At 40.6% G+C, this 19,357-nt stretch overlaps 1 protein-coding gene across 3 annotated transcripts in view; it reads left to right on the forward strand.

Moving 5' to 3' along the window:
• Positions 1 to 19,357, forward strand: part of LOC132572476 (contactin-4) — a 706,005-nt gene that overhangs the window by 102,535 nt on the left and 584,113 nt on the right. The window contains exon 1 of one of the 3 annotated variants that reach the window (XM_060239573.1): positions 5,132 to 5,328. The exons of 1 other annotated variant lie outside the window; for it this stretch is intronic. The gene's annotated coding sequence lies outside the window, so the exon portion shown is untranslated. Of the gene's footprint in view, positions 1 to 5,131; positions 5,329 to 19,357 lie in introns of those variants that run through there. One more of the 3 variants, XM_060239570.1, reaches the window with a different exon arrangement.

Here is a 19,357-nt window from a genome sequence, read left to right on the forward strand (position 1 = left end):
TTAGAATGCCACCATCTATTAGCAGTAGCAGTAGAACCCCATTGATTAGATATTTGGTTAAATTATAGTGATATTTATTAAGAAGTGATAGGTAGGGTTGCCGGGTTCCTCTGAGTCCCCAGTGGGGAACTTTTGGAGGTGGTCCAGGAGGGGGTGGGAACAGCCCCAACATGATGACATCATGCAGAAGTGATGCCATCATGTTGGGAAGTGGAAGAGCGTATGTTTGCACTCCAACCTGCTGCTTTGTGGCTTGGATTTCAGTGCCATGCTGCCCCTAGCTCCCCCAAAGCATTTAAAGGATACCTTTAAATGGTTTTGGGGAGAAAGGGGAGTGGCGGCATGCACCTGCAATCCAAGCAGCGAAACCAGAAGTTGGGAGTGTAAATGTGTTCACCCCCCCCCTTCCCCTCCCAAAGCATTTAAAGGATACCTTTAAATGCTTTGGGGAAGAAGGGAGCAGTGGCATGTGCCTGCAGTCCAAGCCACAAAATCATGGCTTGGAGTGCTAACTTCCTTCTTCAAGATAGAACTGGGGTGGTGGTGCCCAGCCGTTTCCTTCCCCTCTTGCAAGATTTTAAGGGCCCTCCAGATCCTCACTGATCAGCTGAAGGGCCCTTTAAATCATACAGGTGTGGAAGGAGAGGGATGGCCACCAGTGGTCAGGCTTGGATGCGGGTCTTCCCCTCCACTGGCCAGCTGGCCACCAGTGGGTTGGAGACCTCAAAATGAGAGGGACCCCCACTGGGACCTGGGAGATGGGAATCCTAGTGTTAGGGTGTCTATATAATGTATTATAATATTAATGTATTGCTCTCTGCAGGGCTTTTCCCCCCCCACCTGAATAAAGGGGTGCCAGAACTCTCAAGAAGGAAGTGAAGGAGAAACATATGGGTGCCCCCATGAACTTTTAAACATTTTTTTTGTGAAGTTTGATTCCACAAAGAGGTTCCACCGTGTTCCCCCTAGCATATTTCCAAGCATTACTATAAAGGACTGGGCACAAAATGGGATATAATATCCATTTACTTTTTAATTATATAATATTTTTCTGTAACAAAATTAAATAATACTGTAAAGCAGGATTCTCCATATTGACCATAAGATTATGGTCTTACTGCTACATTTTGCCAGAGCTATCACTGGGCTATGGGCAGGGGTCGTTTTGTAGAAAAATAGCTGGTGGAGCTCATCCAAGGATTGTTATGCAGCTGCACCTACTATTCAATGGACAAGGAGGTGGAACTCTCAGGAGGAGGAGGAGGAGGAACTCTCAGAAAGGTTCAGGAGCTGTGCTCCTGTGAGCTCCCACTGAATCCGAGGCCTGGCTATGGGGAAAAAATGGAGATGGAGACTGTTGGATTCTACAAGAAAAAGAAGTATTCTTCTTTCACTATTATACCCTGTTTGTTGACTTTGGATTGGATCCAGCGCAACATGTCCACAGGAACAAACACAAGCTCATGTAGCTTCACTTTCTCAACTGTCCTTTCATGTGGCAGCCTGAAATCCCCCCTCCCCTGTCCAGTGTTACCAAAACCCCTGTAAGCACATGGACATACATTTAGAAAGATACAGGGAATTAGCTTGCATGTTTGTGCAGGATTTTTTTCAAAAGAGAGATCTTAACCAGCTATGAATAGTATGAAAATCTTTGAATAGATTTTAACCAGCTTTGAATAGCACGTTCAGTAGCAAAATAATGAAAGGAGACTAGATCAAAGATTTAAAAACAAATATGGAACTTAATGAGGGATCTGGTACAATGTTAAGGAGGAGGAAACTTACCCTAAACAAATACCAAATCACCTCATAGACAAATGGCACTAACAATCAGAAAGTAACCGGAATTAATTTCTGGGTTTTTTGTTGTTGTTCTTGTTCAGCCACACAGCCGAGTCCGACTCTTTGTGACCCCATGGACAAAGTCACGCCAGGCCCTCCTGTCTTGCACCATCCTCCAAAGTCTGCTCAAATTCATGTTTGTTACATAAGTAACGCTGTCCAGCCATCTCTTCTTTTGCTGTCCCCTTCTTTTGCCTTCTGTCTTTCCCAGCATCAGGATCTTCTCCAGTGAGTGCTCCCTTCTCATTTGGTGGCCAAAGTATTTGAGCTTCAGCTTCAGCATCTGACCTTCCAGGGAACAGTCTGCGTTGATTTCCCTTAACACTGACTGATTTGATCTTCTTGCAGTCCAAGGGACTCTCAAGATTCTTCTCCAGCACCACAGTTCAAAAGCATCTATTCTTCTGTGCTTGGCCTTCCTTATGGTCCAGCTCTCACAGCCATACATTACTACTAGGAATACCATTGCTTTGACTATATGGACTTTTGTTGGCGGGGTGATGTCTCTATTTTTTATTATACTGCCATGGTTCGCCATAGCTGTCCTCCCAAGGAGCAAATGTCTTTTAATTTCATGGCTACAGTCACCATCTGCAGTGATCTTGGATCCCAGAAATGTGAAGTCTGTCACTACTTCCATGTCTTCCCCTTCTATTTGCCAAGGTGTGATGGGGCCGGATGCCATGATCTTGGGGTTTTTGATGCTGAGTTTCAAGCCTTCTTTTATGCTCTCCTCTTTCACCCTCAACAAGAGGTTCTTTAGGTCCTCCTTACTTTCTGCCATTACAGTGGAATCAACTGCATATCTGAGGTGGTTGATGTTTTTCCTGGCAATCTTAATTCCGACTTGTGCTTCATCCAGGCCAGCATTCCGCATGATGAATATAAATTAAATAAGCAGGGTTTTAACAAGGGTTACATTTGAAATAGAAATGTTTACTGTGGGATAAATCTGGGAAAAGGGGAATTGGCTAGCAGTTAAGTAAGTCAGTGGTACTTTGGAGAAGAAAAGTGGAGGAAAAAAATACATGATCCTGAAGAGAAACAATGGGTGCAAGTCCAGTGCAAGAGCTTATTATGAGGAGAATGAAATTCCAGGATTCAAATGAGGAATGAAGTTCAGTGATTTCAGTCAAAAGGGGGGAGTTGGTTATCCAGAAAGTGAATCAACCATGAGGATGTGGAAGCTGGCATAGATTCAGTAAAGCAGTTATGAGGTGTAAGGTCCAAGGTGAGGAGGTTCAGTAGTTTCAGCAAGAGTGAGGGAATAGACAAACCCTGATGTTGGGGTAAATAGTAGGATCCAGAAAACATCTGCAAAGGTTTGGGGGTGTTTATGCATGTTTTTGCATTGAGAAGAGGTCAGTGTCTCTGCTGCAATGGAATTGGGTTCAGGCTGGAAACTCTGGATCTTATTGGAAGATTTGAATTTTAGGGAAGTAGAAAGGAGAATTCTCCAAATATTATGGGCATGTTAAACAGTATGAGGACAGTCCTGTAACTCGTCACTGCCTAAGACCATTTTGCAGGAGGAAGATTGAGGCAGAAGCATAATAACTGAGGCCTCTCAGTGTATCTATGTCTGATTTTAAAACCAGAAAACCAAGATATTATGTGGCTACAATCTAACACAATTAAATGCATTTAGCCCATTAAAATAAATTGTTTTATTATATTTTTCTCACACTTTCCAACCAAGAAGTGTTTTGAAAGCAGCTCATAGGAACCAAAAACCCATACAAATAACAATTAAAATTTAAATCAAGTGTGGAATTCTCAATTTAGCTAGATCTAGACACGATGGACAGGCGCCTTGGCTGCTTTCTGTCTTCCTATTGATGCCACTGGAAAGCTAGGAAGACGTTTTCCACTGAACTTGGTCCAGAGGTGCTGGATTGACAGCCTGGATGCTGCCTTCCCTTCTTGGATAGCCTTAGCAATACAAAGAGTCCTCAGCTGTAGCTTGGTTCAGACATGACAGAAGAATGCCTTCCCTCTGATAATATAAGGGTGATGACAATTGGGACTGGTGAGAGAGCGAGAGGTCTTCGCTGGATCTGGATCTAGAAATGTGATGAATGGCACCTAGTTGCTTTCTTTTCTCCCCTTGGTAGGCTCAATAATTGCATTTGGAAGCCAAGGAGGGGAGGTATCATTCAATGGAACAGAATCAAGGAACAATAGATGAGTGTCTCTGGCTGCTTCTTCTGTGCCTCTGTAAATGGGCCTAAGCACAGAATTCAGTTGAATTGCTGTCTTTATGTCTTGTAAAATATAGCATTCTTTAGATTTAGAAATTGGTGTAAAGAGTATTTTATGTTTGTAACATAACACAAGTGAAATAGTATCATACTTTTTTAGAATATGTGGTAAACCTCTCCTTGTTTTGTTTGCCCCCCCCCCCAAAAAAAAATCATATATAGTCAAAACAGGTAGGAAGGAAAAGGAAAGGTCCCCTGTGCAAGCACCAGTCATTTCTGACTCTGGGATGACGTTGCTTTCACAACGTTTTCATGGCAGACTTTTTACGGGGTGGTTTACCATTGCCTTCCGCGGTCATTTACGCTTTCCCCCCAACAAGCTGGGTACTCATTTTACCAACCTCGGAAGGATGGAAGGCTGAGTCAACCTGAGCCAGCTACCTGAAACCAGCTTCCGCTGGGATCAAACTCAGGTCGTGAGCAGAGCTTAGGACTGCAGTACTGCAGCTTTAACACTCTGCACCATTGGGCTCCTTCAAACAGGTAACCTTCTTTTTAAAAAGTGGCTAGTTTTCCTCCTGCCAAAGTCTGATTTGATCAAGTGTGCAAAGATTAATTGAGCATTGTATTAATACAAACAAAGAAAATGGTGACACCATAGAGAATTGTCTGCAATAGTTATAACAGTACTACAAGAAAGGCTTGACACAGGCATCTATCTCTCTCAACTTTGTGTATAAATATATATAATTTAATTGCAGAGATTTATAAAATCATCCATTTTTGGTCATAGTAAGAATTCAAATATAAGTGAACTGCAGGAACCTTGTATGTAGACTGATGCCTGTTGGTCTGCATGCCTTTGATTTGTGTTTTTCAATTAAATAGAAGTCTAATATTGTTGATCTGTGAATACAGTTAACTAGTGTTCAGATATCCAGTAAAAGATGTGTACAAGCTCTCTGCATGTGTGCATCTTTGATTCATGTGCTAATTGTGAAAGTCCTTGGGGGAGGGGAAGGCATAAAGCGGTGGAACAACTGTACTCCCTGATTAATGCTTGTGAAGAGGCATACAGTGCTTGGTAGATAGCGGTTAGGCATCTCCAGTCCCAGCTGAGAATATGGTTCCATTATCTCCCTGCTGCATAGACAATCCATAAGGGCCTGTTCTGCCTGGCTGATCAGTGTAGTGGAAGCAGTGACTTGACGAGAGCTGAGATCTTTGTTTGATTTGCTGTAACATGTAAAAGAGAAACTGGGACATTTTACTTTACAGTTCTGTAAGTACCAGTTTTTCTTCCATAGCTGCATGTGGATGTGACTTTGCCAACATTTAATTTTCTGTTCCATTGCTCTTTGTTGAATGAAACAGGCAAGACAGAATGTAATCTGTTTACAGTTTGTAGGTTCTGCTGGCTATTTAAACTACAGGCATGTGGTTAGTGATTCATATAAGCAAGCAAGCTGATTTTTTTTTTAAATGTAGTTTCTTTTATGAGAGTTGGGCAGAATCTAACTGTAGCAGTGCTTTGCTTAGAAGCCTGGCTTGCGTTTCTCACCAACCAAATAGATTAGGATTGTCTCCTTTTCATATCTGTTAAGAAAGCAAAGGAATAAAATATATATTTTGTTTTCTTAAATCAGTGTTTTCTTAAGTGATTTGTTAGTTTTTGAAGATGATAGGCAAAACTACCCTCATCTTCAGGCCGTTGTCGGCTGCTTAGACAAAATAATTTCAGCAAATGTGCAAAACAGAATGTGGTGAAGTAAATGAAAAATAACTGATTAAACAGGACACTTATTTGCAGAAAAGACTATTAGTTTTCTAAGGCTCAAAAAGTGCATGAACACTCCAAATAAGGGGGAAATTAGTGTCAAATGTAGTAGAGGGGGCAGTTTTAAGAAATGCTCTATAGAGTATTGAAACTAAAGTAGTTTTAAGAAATGCTCTCCATAACTCATAACTCTGTGCAGAAAGGAAGAGAACTTGTAATGCTGAGAGGTATGTTCAGACCTGGGAATTGTTGTAGAAGGGAACAGACTTGCTTGGTTTCTAAAACAAATTGCATTTTCCAGTAGGCTTCATTTTTTCCCCTTTGTACAACATTTGAAGTGTGTTTACTTCTAATTTTTGCATGATCTGAGTCATTATAATATGAATAACTGTATATTAAAGTATCACAGATTTGAGTTATCAGGGCAGCACAAGCATTGAAGCTGACTTGCAAATTACAGGTTGCAGCAGTAGTGGAAGTGAATGTTGTTAGCTGAATGAAAATAAGGAGGATATGCTGTTAAATAATATATTTTCTGGTATCTCCCCATTTGTTTCTCAGTGTCAGTTGACTCGTAATAGATCTGTGGTCTGATTATGGTATCCGAGGACCTGTTGTACTAATGCTCCATCCTATTTGGGATAAGTAGTTCTAAAGCCTCCTTGTTTGGAAGCCTGTAAACTATACAAGTTGAATGAAACCATGTGGTGCAGAAGGCATCTACTGATGTGCAAATACCCCCTCTTTCCCCCCTCCTGAATAGGCAATAAGTCTCAACGTATATCAACACCATAGGTAGTGAAGTATGAAAGTGTCTCATTGCCAAGGACAAGATTATGTTGTCATAGATGGTTACCGTGAATAGTGCAGAAATAGCCTCACATTCTGAGGGTCCTGGGAGCAAAATAAAGAAAGCTTAACTGCAAGAAGTAATAGAGAATTAAGGCAGCCTCTCTATTCATCTCCCCCTCACCCTGTCCACATGTCTGAGTCATTCTGGATTATGAATTTATGCTTATATTTCAGTGTAGAACTAGCTGCTTCCATGAAAGAGACTTGTTTGCATTATATGTGCATAATAAATGTATTTTAAAGTTGTCTGTTTTCTGCAACTGCTTCCTCAAGCACTTTCTTCTAATTGAAAGAAGGGTCAGCAGACGTTGTTTAAAAAAAAAAGAAGAAGCAACAGCAGCAGCTCATGCAATGAGTATTTGTGGTGCTGATGGTGTATACAGGAATATTACAGTAATTTATTTCCCCACCCTAGTTGTAATTTCAGCATTTCTGTAATGATTATAAGCAAGCATAATGGGGACTGTTATATTGCTCTAAAATATCATATTAGCTAAATATGATATACTTAGTTATATGGTCAGGCCTTTTGATAACAAAGGCTAAAATCGTAAGAGCACTTGCCTGGGAGGAAGCCCCCTTGAGTAAAATGGGGCTTACTTCTGAGTAGACCTGCTTATATGCTCCCATTTAACCCCCCCCCCCCCCCAAAATCAGAGTTTACAATCTGATTTGTGACCCCTTTTGTTTTCTGCTATCTGTGTATATGTGTAGGCTGCTGATCAAACCAGATCTCCTAAGTTAGTGAAAGCAAAACAGAATTATAGTTCTGCAGGGTATCTCAAATTGAAATATGCTGCAATTCTCTCTTAAGTGGAAAGTCTGAGCTTGTGATTTTGATGAGTCACATAGCAAAGTTTGCAGTCACTGGGGAAGTGAGGTTGAGCTTCCAGTTGTTTGGACAGATCAGACGATTTGAGCCGCTGACTATGTCCATTCTTTTATGAATGAAAATCTGACATAGGAGACAGCAGTAGAGAGCAGCCCTAGAAGGGACTGTATGCCTGTGAAAGGATTCAAAGCTTGGCTTTATATTATGTTTATGTATAAAATAGCTGACATTACCAAGTTCTAGCAAACATTATTGTCAGAGGAACAAAGCAGAACAAAATATTTTGATTTGGATCTGAAGGCTCCTGACTATATACTGGGCTGAAGAAAGAGTGGAAAGAAAATGGTTGAGTCAGCAGTGATTCAGAATGTCTCCAGCAGTTGCAGTCTTATTATCTGGTGCACCCCTGTAGCAGCATTAATAGAAAGATATTTCTCAGTAGAAACCAGGTTCAGGTGATAACTTCAGGACATGTATAGCTTGAGGAGTACACAAAGAAGATGCATCTGGTCAAGAACACTGCTGATGCAAGCAAAGACTTAGTGTAGTTTTTTTTTTAACAGACTTTTAAAGAAGTACTCTGCAAATGTTTACATGATTTGGCCCACTTTTCAGTGTAGCACTTCTATTTCTTTTGATTTCATCAGCTTCATTGTATAAGCTCTTAACAAACAGAGGCTTTTGAAAGTAGATCACCTGTTGGTGGATTAGTGGACAACTTAGTTGTTTTTGTGTTGGTCACAAGTACTTCAGTGTTTAAAATACTGACATTTATCATTTTGCCCAGGAAAAAAAATCAGTTTCTCCTACTATATCTGGTCTATAAATCTTGCAGAACAGAGCAGAGTGAGAGAATATGTGGAAAATGACAGTACATGCTTGAGAAAATTCTGTCTGCTTGTTTAACACTAAATGGCTTGTTATTTTTAAAGGCCAATTTCCTCACACTGTTTAGTGTTCCTCATACACAGCCCTTGGGAATACAGACTGTAACTTATTTGCTAGTTTTCAAAACCAACTTGTGTGCTGCACCCTTGAGAAAGGACAAATGAACAAGAAAGATTACATTAGGCTCTTCCTTTCAAGTCCTTTTCTATCTCCACCCTCGCTGCTATTCCACTTATAGGGGCAGCAACATCATGTTTTGCAGTTCACATCACTTTACATATGGGACTGTTTCTACAAGTTGGATGGTTCCTCCTTGATCCTGTTTAGTAATTCTCAGTGCTGGAGAACCTGTTGGCTCAGGCATTTCTCGTCATCTCTAAAGGTCTCAGGAGGCTGTTCCCTTTTTGACTGGAATGCCCAGAGTCCATATCATAGGAATGGGTGATAATTAATGAGTTTCAGCAAAGTTATAATGTTTAAGTGGACCAATTTCCAGTTTGGCTTCCAAATTAATATCCACATTTTCTTTCTGATCTCAGCCCTTTGAAGCACTTTTTATCAATTACCCCTCTGCTCCATGTAGATAGATCCCAGTAGGCAGCCGTGTTAGTCTGAAGCAATAGAACAAAGCAGTAGACAAGTTCACCTTTAAGACCAATTAAGTTTTATTCAGAATGTAAGCTTTCGTATGGACGCTGCAATTCTTAATATAAGTATGCAGTATGGAATCATGGAAATGTTTTTAGCAGATTAAAAGAATCACAAATAGGATCAGTGCTTGTTAGTATAGGACAAAGTTGAAAAAACACTAGGTAATAAAAAGCAGACTGCTGTCGTAGGGGTGCCATAAATCTAGGTAACATTCTGACTTTGTTAGTTTAAATAGAGGGCATGTTTACGCAAGAGATTATAACACCCATATAGGTTGCCATAGGATGGGTTGGTATATGTTTGTCTTATTGCATATACCAACCCATTCTATGGCAAACTATATGGATGTTATAATCTCTTGCGTAAACATGTCCTCTGTTTAAACTAACAAAGCCAGAATATTACCTAGATTTATGGCACCCCAATGACAGCAGTCTACTTTTTATCACCTAGTGTTTTTTCAGCCCTGTTTTGTCCTATACTAACAAACATTGATCCTATTAATGATTCTTTTAATCTGCTAAAAACATTCCCATGATTCCACACTGCATACTTATATTAAGAATTGCTGCGTCCATTCCCATTTGTCTGATGAAGTCTGCTTAAGATCATATGAAAGCTTACATTCTGAATAAAACCTTGTTGGTCTTAAAGGTGCACTCGTCTACTGCTTTGTTCCCTCTGCTCCAGTTATACTCCTCAAGCTTTCTCCTTGTGGTGCCCTCACCTAACATGGTCTCTGGCAACAGTTAGGTCCCAGACACTCTCTGTGGTACATCCATTCCTCTGGAAAGGCTTGCCAGAGTGGGTGCAACACTTGCCACCTTAAGGAAGATGTATAAGAGTCTTTTGTTCCAGGGTTTTTGATGAGCTGTATGGCTATGGTTTTAACTGTGTTTTATGTGTATACTGGTTTTAACTTATTATGGATGATCATGGTGTTTGTGTCCTTTCAGCTTTTGCTGTTAGCTGCCTTAAGTTTTCAGAGATAGGGCAAGGCTTCAACATTTTAAATAAATTCTGTGGTTTTTTTTTTATATTTTCACCTGGAGGCTATTTTCCCTTCCTTCATTGGTAGATTAATTGTTAACATTTCAAGCTCCACCTTCATTCAACATACCACCGAATCTATTTTAGTCTTTCTAATGTTTTACACATAACTGTCTTTTGTTTCCGAATTTTTCATTGTACTAATGTTACTAACCTGAGAACCATGGAAATATTTTCCCCAAATTGTTAACATTATAGCTTCATTTTCTAGGTATCTATATATCTAATGCCCATGTGTACTCCCATTTGTGGATTCCTAAATCTGCAGATAAGGGCCACACTTACCTCAAACAGGCTTTTCTGCAAACTTGGGTGATCCACTCAGTTCACAAAACATCTGAAAAGTTATTAAAATACACTTGGGGGTTTAAATTCCTGCCCCATGTAAAAAAAGTGTTGTCTGCGCATGTATAGGCAACACTTTCCATAGAGCAGTTGGAAAGGGGGCCAGTAGGTGCAGCAGTGACAGAGCCTTGGAGCTGCTAGCAAGCCTGGGAGGAGGGATAGGGGAGCCTCAGTGGGTGCACCCAGAGCAGCTTCAGGGAAGCCACCAAGAGAGGCAGGGTAGGGGAAGCCTCAGCTGACCTGCTTGAAGCAGCTCTGGATCAGCTGCTAAGAGCAGGGAGCATGCCTGCCGTATGGAAGTAGGCCATGTAGTCAGCTGTCTTGGGCACCACTAGATACCCTCTCTCCACACGCTAGCTGGTGCTGAGCCACCTCTTTCCCCTCCACAAGACTCCAACAGAGGAAAGAGGCAGCTCAGCCTTGCTCTCAGGCTACCTCCTCTGCGAGGGAAGGTAGCCTGAGAGGCAGGCAGAGGTCCCACGCCGCCTCTTTCCCCGCCCGAGCCTCAGGCAGAGAAAAGAGACCACATGGTGACCCCCTCTCCACTATTTAAAGACCCCCACTGATCAGCTGATCAGCAGGGATCTTTAAATGGGAGGGGGGAGCAGATCAGCTGCTTCTGCCGCTTCTCTGTCTAGTGGGAGACAGCAGAAGCAGCTTCACCTCTCCCCTTTTAAAGACCCCCTATGGGGGGCAGGGATGGGGTGGCGGCCTGAGGTGGCAAGAACCCAGCGCTGCCCCTGGCAGGGAGGGGGAAGAAAACCTGGGCAGCTGGCCCAGGGCAGCTCTAGACAAGAGCTGGGGGGGAGCCTTGGTGGGCCCTTTCAGAGCAACTCCAGGTGAGCTGTTGAGAGTAGGGAGGCAGGGAAGGAAGCCTCAGTGGGCCAGCCTGGAGCTGACCAAGTGAACCACAGAGAGTGGTGGGGAGAGGGAAGGTACCAGTGGTGGCTACAGAAGAGTTCAAGTGCCACTTTAGATTCAGCTGGAGAGTGAGGGGATGGAATTCCCTTTGCAAGTCCTGCAGGCCCTCACTTGTGCTTCCTGAATAACGGATAAGATCCAACAGTGGATTGTATGAGATTTATGAATGGTTTGCAAGGTTTGAAATCTGAAGCTTAATCCCACCAAGAAATAAGTTCTACTGATGAGCAGAAAGTCTGACATGGGATATAAGGTGTCGCCCATTCTTCATGGAACAGGTCTGTAGTAAGGATACCCTTGAACACAGTTTTACTGCTGGATAAACAAGTGGCACAGTAAAAAGCTGTGGCTTTTTATGAGCTTCAATGAGTTTTCCTGGGCAGAAAAGATTTGGTTGCTATATGGCATGCCTTGGTTACATCTAGATTAGATTACTGAAATGCTGTCTATATGGGGTTGCATTTAAGAATTGTTAGGAAACTTCAACTAGTACAGAATGTTGCAGCCAAGATGTTGACTGGGACCCAAGACTCCAGTCGTGTCCTGTCTACACTGACATCTAAAGCTCTACTTCAGGCATATCAAATGTCCAGCCTGTGGACCAGAATTGGCCCATCCATGGCTTAATCAGGCCCACGGCTCTTTTCTCTCCTTCCTTTCCCTTGTGTCCGCACCTTTTGAAGCTCCCAGGCTGCTGAAGTTCCCAGCTCCTTCTGGCTTGTCTTTGCCAGCTGCAGAAGGAAGCTCTTCTGGGCTTGCAAAGCTGCAAAGAAAATGTGGAATGGATTTTCCATTAAGGCATATGAGCCCAGATAGATAGTCCATATGGGCCCAGAGACCTTAATGGAAAATCCATTCCACATTTTTCTTGCAACTTTGTCTGTGCTGCAATGAGTTTAATGGAGTGGAGCTCTGTTTCACTTTCCAGCATTCTTACGGCCAGCTGAAGCTGTTGCTTCCTGGAGTTGTGTCCTTGCAAATAAAGGGTTGATGCTTTGAGCCAGCTTGTCTCTGCTGAACGGACCAGAGAACTGGTGCCGAGTACATACTTTTATCTGGTAACCCACAACCAAAGGGGAATATTACACTGGAGAACCATTGCCAATCTGAGTAGACCTGGGGGGGGGGGGGCAGGGAGAGAAACTTGCAATGCCCAGCCATGTCATGTTTTCCTAGGCTCAGAGCATTTTATAGTTTTAGTTTCGGCTATGATCAATGGGCTTTTTCTTTAAGTTTTATTTTTAAAATTGCATTGTGAAATCCCACTATTCCCCTACCTTTCCATTTTAAGCAAAATATTGCAAGAGTTTTAAGCATGTTTGTATTTTAAGTTAAAAAAAATATTTAATTATTTGCCTGTATCCTTTATAAGGTTTATATCTCTGCTACCTGGCATTACATTTTATGACGCACAAGGCTTGCCCCTCAAAGTCTCATTTGTGTCAGATCTGGCCCTCATAAAAAATGAATTTGAAACCCATTCTCTATATCATTTGGGAACAACATACCCGTAGTTTCCTCTTCAAATGAGTCCCACTGCTACAATCATTGTTGAAGGCCCTGCTTTAGCATTCCCACCTTCTTAGATTTTTGCAGGTGGCAAGTTGGGAGAGGGCCATCCTTGATAATGGCACTAAAACTCTGGAGACAATTCCCTTCTGTTGCCATCTTTCACCAGTGGGCAAAGACTTTTTTGTTTGCCTGGCATTGCCTTAGTGGTGCCTCCTTCCTGCTCTATGTTTTAATTGGTCTATTATACTGGACTATATGTGTATTTTAGCTTGGTTTTAAATGTTTTAATTATGAGTTTTAATTTAGTTTTAATGCTTTTAAGGTGTATGTTTAATTGCATATGTTTTTAATCTGTTTACTGCCTTGGTGGTCCTGATCAAGGCAGAAAGGTGGGGTATAAATCTGGTTAATGAATAAATAGGGGCAATTTATTTCAAGGAGCTATATATGCAAATGTGCATTCCATGCCAGGAGACAGCTTTTGTTGTTGTTGTTTTAATTAGTAAAACGCCCTGGTATGTTTCTTTGAATATGGAATAGCCTGTAGCTCTGCAGAAAGAAATTTGGCATCTTAATCTTGCACTCAGTCTAATTATTTGAAGAACTACTTTACATGTCATGTTGATGTGTAACTTATTGGAGATCCTTTGAAGCCTGTGATTCATATGGGATCTTACTTTAATCATATTTATATCTGACCTATTTCTTGATGCATTGTATGTAAAAATGATGATGTATCTCTCTAGGCTGTGAGGGCAAGCACACTTAATTGGAATTACATTGCTGGAAATTAAAGGATCATCTTTTGCAAGTAAATGTGTTTAATATTGCAGTCCAAATAACTGGGAGGAAATCCATTTATGGATATTAAATATCTCTGCGCTTGATCTTAGTCAAAAGGCTGAGAAGGGATGTGAAATATTTCTTACCCATTTGAAGAAATAAAAAGTTCAGTTGAATTAGTGGGCACTCAAAGATAAAGTCATGTTTGTCTTTTATAACAAACAGCAATAATAATAACAATTTGAAATCCGTGATAATATTGTTGCTATGCAGAAGTCTAAAATGCTAAAACTTCCTAGATAATTTACATTTCTAGAATTATTTCAGTTAACATAATGCTTGGCACATAGGCTCTGACCTTACACCTATCTTGATCAATTCTGGACCATGTGACATACTATAAGACACTGGATGCAATATGTATGCCCTTGATTAAGTCATAAGACTGTAGATAAGAGGCCTCAAGAATATCTCTAAGCTTTTGTCACTTCATTAAATTTCCTTGTGGTCCAGCATTGTTCTGTTGTTTTATTCTATTCTGTATTATGAGCCAATATGTGTACTTACCTTTCTGATCTCTGAAGATGACCAGTCTAGGTTGTAACGCATCGGGTCAAGTTGAATGGGTTCCCATTATGGTCTTATGATTGTACATAGGATAGAGGCTTATGATGACCCTTAAATGGTTTTAGCTTTCTACAATAAATACATGTATGTTGGTTTATGATTTATTTTACACTTTGTTTTTAATGTTTGGCCCTTTAATTTCATATTAACCTTTCGGGTTTCTTACTCCAGTTTTTGGGTTAAGTTTCTTTCCCTTCTTTGTTTTTTTCTTAGAATTATTTCTGTGCCATGTGATAATCCTCAGGCACAAGCTACCCCCCCCCCAAAAAAAAGAACTGATACTTTTGTTCTTTTTCTCTGTTCAATAGGCATATGAGAGCTAATATTGTCCCTGATTAAGTATCCACACCACAACCTATTGAGCTAAAAGATAGTTAAATATTTTATGTGATCGATACAGCATATGAAAATCATTTGCCTTTGTTTCCTAAGTATCAATATATTTGCTGGGCAGCAGCAATCCAATTAAATGAAAGCATTGTTGCAGGTTAACCTGGTAATTTCCCCCCCCCCTCCCCCAAGTGCTTTCTTTTTCTCCACCTGATAAATTAATTTACATAATAAAGCAAGGTAATATACATTTATGTGATGGTTTGGATTACATCAGTCACTTGCAGCTTGGATTTCTTTGGAGCTATTGCTTTTATGCTAGTAGTTTTCCACTGACTCATTGATCACAGGTAGATTTAAATGGGCAACTCAGTACAATTTTGACATTTGGATTACCACATAGTTGCATTGTATGGTGTAAAGCTAAGGCTGAAAACACAAATAAGTCCTATCTGTGAGAACTGGAGAAACAGATGCAGCCTTTCTCTTGCAATTCACATCCTTGCCTTCTTAGACAAAAAGGGGATAATGTTTCTCCCAGATAAGGAAGTGTGCCTGCATGAGTTCACATTCCAGTTGAGAAATGCCCGTGATTTAATGTTGACAAGAAAACATAAGAAGTGCTGCAAAGAAATAAAGTATGACTTACAATGAGATATAAAATGCAGAGAAGTAGATTTTAGAGGAGATGGCAGAATTTACAGAAGCAGAATATCCCAGGCAGTTGGCCAAGAAGACCTGGGACGACAGATTTAAGACTCACGAGAAGGAAACCCTTATATCAGTAGCAAGAAATTCAAATGCCTTGCAAAATGCTTGCTGCTGTCCAGCAAAAAAAAAAAAAAAAAAGGTAAATAAGCTGAAAGAAGCCTGACCTTATTTGTGGGCAGAGAAATGTAGGGAAACAATTTCCAAAGGAGAAGGGGAGTGAATATACCTGAACAGCAACATTGGGACAAATTCAGGAGCAGCTGGTCACGTTCATTGGTAAATGGTGGAATAAATTACTGTGAAACTTGAATAGTTTGGTATATGAAAAAAAGATGTTTAGAGAAGTTGTTGCCTCTAGCAACACTTTGATGATCGAGCATGTTAATAGTATGTCTGTGCAAGGTTTGAAACAAACTGTATTCTGTAGGAACGGTTAGACACTAGAAGTTCTGGAAGGGGAGCCACTGTTTTGGGTAGCCCAAGTGGTGAATGCTTGATCATTTTAATAGGAAGTAACTAGGCAGCGGTAGTTAGGAATGTTGCTCACTGCGTATAAATATTACTATAACTCAAATTTATGATACTTTTAAAGAAAGTTAATCCCTTTGAAGAATATAATAATAATAATAATAATGAATTTTATTTATACTCCGCCCTCCCCGCCGAGGCAGGCTCAGGGCAGCTTACAGGACATGGCAAAAGCCATATTAAAACAATAAAACAAGATTATACAGTTCAATACAGTTAACAATTAAATATTTAAATAATCTAAAAACAGTCTAAAAAATGACACTATAGATGTTCTGGAAATATTATTGTAATCCATTTATATTAACTTCAGTTAGTATGAAAGTCCTTATCAAAATAATATGTCTGTCTGGGTGTTGCTGATGTTTATCGATATGTCTTTCAGCATAGGATTATTAATAAATTTGGTCTAATTAGGTACAATAAATTGAAAGATATGTATTTATGCTTTCTTGGGGAGGTACCTTTGTATACCTTTCAGGGTTCAAGAAATCTACAGCCTTTTCCTAAATGCCTTCTAAAGAGTAGCACAGATAATGAGATCAAAGATATTTTATGCAAACTGCTTTCCAGCATGGGCAGAAAGTTTTCAAACACATACCAGTTAAATTTAGAAGAAGAGTAGGTTTTTATATCCCACTCTTCTCTACTTTAAGGGGCCTCAAAGCAGCTTAACTATCACCTTTCCTTTCTTCTGCCCAGAACAGACAACATGTGAGGTAGGTAGGGCTGAGAGAGTTCTGAGAGAACTGTGACTGGCCGAAGATCACCCAGCAGGCTTCATGTACAGGAGTGAGGAATCAAACTCAGATCTGCAGATTAGAGTCCACTTCTTTTAACCACTACATCATACAGTGTGTGGAAGAATTTATTGGTGGAAAAAGCAATCAGTAATTTGTTTTGCTTATATTTATTGGGGGGGGGGGGCTTGTAATGGAAGTTGTAATAGAAGTCATAATGGAAGTTACCTTCCCTGCCATGATTAAACCCAGAACTCCCATAGGTAAACCTAGTTTATTATTGTAATTAAATAACTGGGATTTAATGCAAAGCAAATTTAACTGCTTGGCACAAATATTTGGCAACCTATGCCATTGATTCAGTGCAGTTTAACAAGCGTGTGAAATAGCAAGGGTGTTTCTAGATGCATTCTAGCTTTTTGAATGCTCTGTATTACAAAAGCAGGAATTCTAGTCCCAGTGAGCATGACAGCATGCTCTATCTTTGTGAAGTTGGCATTGATATCCAGCTTTAAGGACTGAATAAAGACTGCAGACAGCTCTCTGGATTCTTTGTTCAGGCAAAAGCAAAAGAGCTGCAGCTGCAGTTAATGAAGAGCTAGTGGGTCATCCCACATCTGTCAGGGAGCATTCACCCAACAGCACAGAGAAGGAATGGCATTAAAGGTTAGCAGAGGGGAAAGGATTGTCTTGCTGAGTTGGGCAGAATAGGCAGTGTTGTGCTGTACTAAAAATAGAAAACTTGTAATTATTGCTTGTCTGGACAAGTTGTGTGCTTTGTGGAAAGAAGAGAGCAGCATGGCAGAATGCTGCTAAAACATAACCATTACGTGTCTTTCACTAAATCTAAACCTATTTCAGTGAGATTTTGTATAACTGGGGCTATAGATAAAAAATGTGCAAAGTAAATTGGCATATGGCAAGGTATAGGTTTTTATTGTGCTTGGTAACTGGTGAGTTTCTGATCTTCAGTATCTTCCTGTAGAGGTGGAGCCTTCTGCAGATATTACGATTTTAGGATGTAGTGAGAATTCAGGGCAAGACAGGGGCTTTGAACTAAGCAGATTGTTTCTAAGTACTAGTTAACAGCTACAGCATCATAAGCATGAATTTTTGTTGTTCCAACCATAACCATAAACTGTGTTCTGCAAGTGCAAACGAAACCTATTTTTAACTTACTGCTGATATACACAAGAGTAGGGCTTCCCCCCTGCTCCCAGAAAAAGAGGTGCTGGAATTCTTTGAAACTGTATCATTTTCAAGTGCTACGGACTAGACTTGCCTCTCTCTACTTTAAAGCAGTTTACAAACTTTAGACATGCTGATAGGGAAGAAAAACCTCTGTTGGGTGGTTGTAGTTGATTTTCTCTCTCCCAGCTGAAACCTGCCCCAGACTCTCACCAGGCTCATAGCCCTGGGCAAGAGCAACAACTCCCCTGCACTGTACTACTGGGCACCCCCTGGTTTAAATCTTAAAATATATATATATATTTTAATGTTTTTGTGATGTCACAAGTGATGGCATGCTCTCCCAGTGCCCCTCATGAACTTTTAAATTTTTTTGAGAATTTTGTTACCATGAAGAGGTTCCGGAACTCTATTCCAGTGTGGCCCCCGGGGGGGGGGAAGCCCCGCACTTGAGTCGACCTCTATAATTCTAACAAGATCACTGTAGAATCCTGTGAGAAGGGTCAAGGTGATGGTGGGCATGTCCAGACAAGTTGCAAAGAAGCAGGTGGTAGAAAAATATGTCAAAGTTCCGGGATCCATCATCTTGGCTTCAGAGTTGCCTGCAGATCTTCTCCCTGCGGCAACTCTGAGTATGGCTGTTGGAGGGGTGTCACAGAAGTGATACCCCCATAGGAAAAGCCTGGAGGGCTTTTTCTTCGGCATGGGAACTTCACAGGGGGCGGGGGGAGGGGTCCGCAAAAACTGCCATCTGTGCTCATCATGCGTCCTGAAGCTCCGCGACCATGAAAGCTGGTATCAGCAGAAAAAGAACTCCCGACAGCTTTTATGCTTTCACTTTCCTCAGTACATCTTTAAAGCAACATTTTTCCACTTCTAAAGCGACGACTCTATTTAAGTAGGTGTTTTTTCTAACTCTACCCCCCCCCCCCGCGACGGGTCACTCTGCATAACAACAAAAGACTAGCTCAAAGATCAGCTCAAAAGGCCTCGAAACACTACAAGCAGTCTTAACTATTTAAACTGGATTGAATATAATTATTAAAATTGACCCGGACTTTAATTGGATATATATCAAAGAGATTATCAAGAATTTGCAATACGATCTGAACACAAAGGAGATATACAGGAAAAAGCTCTGTCTCTATTACCTGACTGAAACTGAAAGAATGCCTTCTAAAACTTCAGTTGAAGCTGTTGTAGAATGGAGAGAAGCGAAAGTACAATCTGACCTAAGAGACTAAGTTTGGAATGTATAATCTGTTTTAAGACACTGAGTTTTGATATGGCGCTGTTTAATGAAATGGCACATGGAAAAGATATTTGTGCAAATCTCAGATCTTTGAAGGAAGATTTTATTTCATTTATGCAGCTTCTTAGAGATTATTTTATGCTGACAGCTAATGATTTGAGGGAAGAAGATCTGACAGTTAATGAAATGGTAAATCTACAGGGGTCCAGTACTAAAGAGAGTGAATTGATGGCAGTGAAAGTAGAAGGGGAAACTGTTACTATGCAAAATCAACAAAGGAAAAATAAGATGGTCTCTTCTGACGCACTTTCAAAACTAGCCCGG

This window comes from Heteronotia binoei, chromosome 5, assembly GCF_032191835.1.
Source record: "Heteronotia binoei isolate CCM8104 ecotype False Entrance Well chromosome 5, APGP_CSIRO_Hbin_v1, whole genome shotgun sequence".
Lineage (NCBI taxonomy): Eukaryota > Metazoa > Chordata > Lepidosauria > Squamata > Gekkonidae > Heteronotia > Heteronotia binoei.